Source organism: Asparagus officinalis, chromosome 6, assembly GCF_001876935.1.
Source record: "Asparagus officinalis chromosome 6, Aspof.V1, whole genome shotgun sequence".
In the NCBI taxonomy this organism is placed as follows: Eukaryota; Viridiplantae; Streptophyta; class Magnoliopsida; order Asparagales; family Asparagaceae; genus Asparagus; species Asparagus officinalis.
In genome coordinates, this window is record NC_033799.1 from 20,925,045 (window position 1) to 20,931,220 (window position 6,176).

General features: G+C 35.0%; 1 long non-coding RNA gene across 1 annotated transcript; it reads right to left on the reverse strand.

The window, feature by feature from the left end:
• On the reverse strand, positions 3,069-5,974 carry LOC109846418. The gene is made up of 2 exons (XR_002248496.1): positions 5,766-5,974; positions 3,069-3,455 (listed from the first exon to the last, which is right to left on the reverse strand). It is a non-coding gene; the product is annotated as an uncharacterized LOC109846418 (long non-coding RNA).

The window sequence follows — 6,176 nt, forward strand, 5'->3', positions numbered from 1 at the left end:
ATTATCTTTACATGGATCCTCACCTATTGAATGTATAAATTTATTTAATTGTATTATGTCAATTGATAAATTTATATGCTCGTATCATATATATTACTTTGTTAGATATTACGGGGACATCTCAAATGGATGACTATCATTATCAAGTGGGAGGGTGAGAAGAAGGTGGATTATTTTTAATTTATGATATTATCATCACGTGACGCTTTGACTATGCCCCCCCGACTCTTCTTAATGATTTCTCATCAAAGTTTTTAATTTTTATGATATATGATATATAGGCGGCGGTGGACGCTTCTCAAAACCATGTCTTGACCCGTGTCAGTCAGTCTCAAGGCATAGAGGACACTTCACTAGTACAAAATAGGACAGTTCAAACAGTTCTCGTAGCCGTTTGGGATATTTTAATATCCCAAACGGTTGAAGCTATTTGGGCGAGAAGGAGATCCAAACGTTACACCCAAACGGTCATAACTGTTTGGGATGTTTAACCCAGATGGGTTAAACCGTTTGGTTGTTTTAATAATTATTTTTTTAAGGAAAAATTATTTGGAGGAACCAAAAATAGTTGGCCCATACATCCTCCTCCCCAACCCCAAAATTATAACCCTCAAACCCTTAATTTAAAATATTAGTGCAACCAACCCCTTTATCCTACTACCCAAGAAATACCTTCCCAATTTACCTTCTTCCCTATTTAAAACACATTCACTTTCTCAAGCTAGCCCTAATCTGGGCCAAGAGTCTTGTTTTTAAGTAAATGATGTAAATCCTTTATTTTCTTCTATAGGCTGAGAAGCACTAGTGTAGCGATGATGCTCTGCAGACTTGTGATCACAATCAATATCCTGCTTATGTATACGTAAACTTTCACTCTCTAGATTGTCTATTCAGTTTTCCCATTTAAACTATTTGAGCTAAAGCATACTACTGAATCTTGTTTTTAAGTATTCTACTAAGTTGTTTTTAAGCATTCTGCTAAGTTGATCAATAATCTTGGTTAATCTTTTACTTTCTTGTGTTGTTTCCCTCTTTATCAAACTATTTTCAAATAATTTACAGTTCTTATTCACGAAGTATCTCAGCTATGAAAAGTCACAGGGTGATGAAGAAAGAATTAAACATGTCAAGAAGAAAGCAATGGAATATGCAGAGAGCTTGAAATGAACTTGTTTGTGAAATTGGATTTGTTGCAGAGAGTTTGAAATGTACCTGTTTGTGAACCTGTTTAACATTCTAATGGGAGTAATCTTGCTCCAATTTTTTTTATGCATATGTATGTAGAATGACATTTTAATCTCTTTTATACAGATAATTATTGTTTACTTAAAGGGTTGCTGGAGCTTGTCTTATTTTAGCAATTTTAATTGAGTTGTGCGCAGAATTTAAGCCCAAGTCCTTGCAAAAGTTGGTGCTATCCTGAATGCGTATTTAGTTTTCAGACCTGGAAAATTTGGTGTTTTATTCTGTGTCAACATCTACTTTTTCTGGATTTCATTATCAATTTAATATTCAAGAAGCAAAGGAGAAAGGAAATGTCATTGTTTGTATTCTCTGTTTGTCTTATTCTGTTTCAGTTTTAGTATTTGGTGGAGAAAATCACTTAGTCATTGTTTGTATTCTCTGTTTGTCTTATTCTGTTTCAGTTTTAGTATTTGGTGGAGAAAATCACTTAGGCCCCGTTTGGCAAAGGGTTAATGAAGAGGGGTTAAAGAGAAGGATTAATGTACTTAGCCCATTTGATAATCCGAAGGACTAAATTATTAACCCGTTAAATAAGTTTTATTTTAGCCCTTATGATCAGTTTTAGTGTTTGGGAATAACAATGATTTTGACTATTTTCTTTATAATTAGAAGGGTTAACTCTTATTCCATCTAAATAGGAGTATTAGTAAACCCCTCATTTTGAGGGGTTAACTCATTTTAACCCCTCTAGAGGGGTTAACTTAACCCTTCTATATTTTTTATGTTTGGCAAATTATGGAGGGTTAACTCACTTTAACCCTTATATAGATTTGTTGTGTTTGGCAGGTTAAGAAGGGGTTAAGTCTCCTTAACCCCTCACTTAACCCTTTGTCAAACGGTACCTTAAAAGATTTACCTGTTTAATATTCAAGAAGCAAAGGAGAATGCCATTGTTTGAAAGAATTTTACTTAAATGTTTAGTATTCTCTACCATTTGGGTTATATGGGTCGGGTCGGGTAACCCGTTTAATAAATGGGTCGGATGACATTGACCCATTTATTAAACGGGTCGGGTCGGGTCACACTTATACGGGTCGGGTCAAATTTTATATGGGTCGGGTCGGGTCGGGTCGACCCGTTTGCCACCCCTAGTTGTTGGTTAGTTGATATTTTGAATGGCTTAGATAGTTGTTGGGGATGTATTTAGTTGGTTAACAATGTAAATGCTAATGTACTGTATGCGATGATACCTTTTTGAGTTGGGAGTACGGTCTGTATGTTTTGTTAATGTGGATATGGTTGGGGCTTTCTTCTTAGGAAAAGTCGTGCCACCCAGAATTTGCTAAATTGAGAGGTAAAAATTGTTCATTGATGAACAATGCTGAGAGCATGGCACGACTTTATAACAATGCCAAGAGCATAGAATGGAAGAAAGGTTTGCGTTTGTTACGTTTGACGTGGTGACAGCGACAGAAAGTCTGAACCTAGTAAAGGCTGCGTTTGGGAACTTGGATTTGGATTTGAAAGGTTGATTTAAAATCATGGGATTTCAAATCTAGAATTTGAAATCCATGATTTGATAAAATCTTTTGTTTGGATGTCATCACTAAATGCAAGGATTTGAAATCACAGATTTAAAATCTGATGTTTGGATGCACTTTATTATACATGAATTTGGATTTGAAATTGGTGTTTTAAAAAAATTTATGCTCTCTCTTAACTCCTTAATAATTAAATCAAATGCGGACATTATGGTTTATATTGAGGAAAAAGTTAGGGTAAATTTCACGACCCCCTCAGAAGTTTGATCTCTTTATTAGCAATTATAAATACACATGCAAACATCTTGTCCTTCATGAATCGGTATGAGAGAATACAAAAAATAATAATAATGTCCAAAATATTTATTATTACGCCATTTTTTCATGGCTTCATCCAATACTACATCAACCTTCAATCTCCAAAGAACAAGAGTACTACTCCAATAACTAGCCATGATAAAAGACTCGACGAGTCAAAAGAGTTTAGCAAACACTCCTCATAAGAAGCTCTACACTCCACAATAATACTTCATTTAAAACACAACATGCCATAGGTAGTTGATAACCATGATTTGCTATAAGAAGTAACCATGATTTGCTACAACAAGCCAAATTACGACAACATAAACTATTAAAAGAAAACATATCTAGAATCCTCTATTTATCCTTCAAGTCTTCTCCTCTTTTCTCTCCAATGCGCCCAACTTCATGTCTCGAAGAATTTGAGTCCTACATTACACAATTTAGCATCAATTAGTCCATGGCACAAAAATCGAACTTCAAAGTTGAATCATGAAGACCATCAACCTTTAAAAAAAGAAAAAGAAAACAAGTACAGGATTGCGTACTTTCTGTATTCTGATGGAGGCACTAGTTTTCTCAACAAGGAGACCATGACAATTGTTGATGTTAGATTATCAAGGACAGAATTTAGGAAGAAGGTGACAAAACCAACCTGAGAAAAGCACACAGTGCCACTTTTTACTGGAAGTACCCTATACCACCATTTATAAGTTATCATGTGATATAGGAGTGTGTATCTGCATATTCAATGTACCTTGGAAGTATTTGGAAGTATATACTAACTGATTATTTATGTTATATGGATGCACACATACATACATATAGATAGTTCACCTTCTAATGCTGGAAGTCTCCCATCACACAATATCCAAACAAGAATACTAGTGTATTTACCACAAAACATTACAGTCAATCCAGCATCTGTGCACGCATAGTCTCAGTTTACTTTGAAATTCAGGCATTACCGAAGTAAAGTATTCAAGGTCCTTGCACCATGTTCAGGTTCTTATCAGAGGACAAACTGCTACTTAAAAGCAAGCTCAAACTCATTCTAGTTGATGTAAATTAAAGCGCTAATCTTTGTAGCATAATTCATGACTTCAAAAAACATGATTTTGAGGGAACAAATGGAACTCCAAGAATGAAAAATACATCAAAAGTGCGCACCTAAGGTTCTTCAGATATAAACTATGACACTAGCATGCAATTTGTTTTAGTGTTGCATTTTCGTTTCAGAAAGTAGATACACATGAAATATATGGGTTGAACATCTGTAAAGACCACTAAAGACAGTAGGCTTAAATAGTTCAGAAAATGGAAATCAATCCATGTTCACCAAAAATAAATTGTCAAAAGTGTCATAAATGACACAGATAAACCTCCAGTTAAGGGACAGGGATAGATATTATATAATGTCAAGAGTCAGTAATACTATGATATGAAATTTCTAATGAGTTCAATCTTAACCATGATACAAAATTGTAAATGACATAAAATGTCAGCTACGACAATTATGGAAAACCAGAATACAGGCATTAAATCTAACATATAACTAAATCCAATAATGCACTGAAAAAATAATCACAGACAGATGCAAATGGTCTAAACAGTAATATTCACAACATTACTCTAGCTTTATTAGCAGCAGAGGGAAATGGAGATGCTTCAAGTAATCCAATACAGTAATATAATTGATAAAACTTATGTGCATTCATATGAAATATCAGGTGCCTGTTCTGTCTCACATTAGTCTTTCGTGATACACAAAATAAAATACATCATGTTGAATTGAAGTACTAAAATCCAATAATCTAACATCAGTTTCGATTATTCGAGGGATGCCTAAATGAGCTAATTCAACCAGTTTATGCAGCAACACAATAACAAAAATAGCAGCAAAGTCTTGAATAGTAGTCTCGTCTGGGGTAGAAATGCATTAAGCTAACAAATTAACATGTGAGCTCACCAAAAATATAATTCCTCAACTTAGATACAACATGGGGAAATTAACTTCTCGACTGTTCATTCTATCAAAGAAAATAGAAGAACTACACAGGAAGCCAGCAAACTGATCTCAACATTTGGTTTAGTACATAGTATTAACCACGACCATGTCTCATTCTATCTCTTAGAATACAACTGGATGAATTTCCGAAAAACAATATCTAAAGCATACAAAAGAATAAAGAACTGTTGATACTTACAACTAGAACTCATCTGTTGAATCCAAATCTTCATGACTCAAATCTTTTATACTTACAAAAGAATAAATTAACTTCCTATCTTCATGTAAATATCCATATTCTATCTGGATCCGATTTCTTTTCCCTTCAAGTATGGGTTTTGAGTTCTATATTCAGGCAAATAGAATTATTTATATGGGAGTGCATGTGTACACATATTCTCCCAAATTACAGTACCAAACAACAAAAGGCAACAGTCACTCAATCATCAACCAGTACGTAACTTGGTTTATCAAAAAAAAATTCATATGGCATAAAATCGAACATAAGGCAGGCACCCATTAGCATAGAGAACAGACAATTTTAACGGAAGAGATCGAGATATAAAGAGTACCCAGATTAGAAACTGCAGAAATTGAAAAAAAAGCTACAACAGAGAAAAGCAAACTCAGATCGGATCTAGGGTTTCAAAATACGAAGAGAGATCCCTGCGTTGAGACGAGAGAGGAGAAGGGGAGAGAGGAGAGGGGGAGAGAGGAGAGAGGAGAGATACCTGGAGATTCGAGATCGCCGCTGAGAAACGAGAGGGATCGCCGCTGAGAAACGAGAGGGAGGAGGAGTCGGGATCGGGGGAGTCGTCGGGTCCGGATTTGGATTTGGTAAATACGAAGGGTGAGGGTGGGATTTCAAATACGTGTATTTGGGCTTTCAAAATCACCTCTTTAAAATCATTTGATTTAAAATCTCAGTCCAATTTGAGGCCCAAACAAGTGATTTGGATTTGAAATACCCAGGATTTTAAATCCAGGACCCAAATCTAAGTTCCCAAACGCAGCCAAAGAGTAAATGTACTTTGATACCATAAATTTATCACAGTACATGAATAGAAATATCACAAATCAGGGGAAACAAAAGATGATGAGTAGTACATATCTGTAATGGATTTGGTGAAATCCAAATGGGG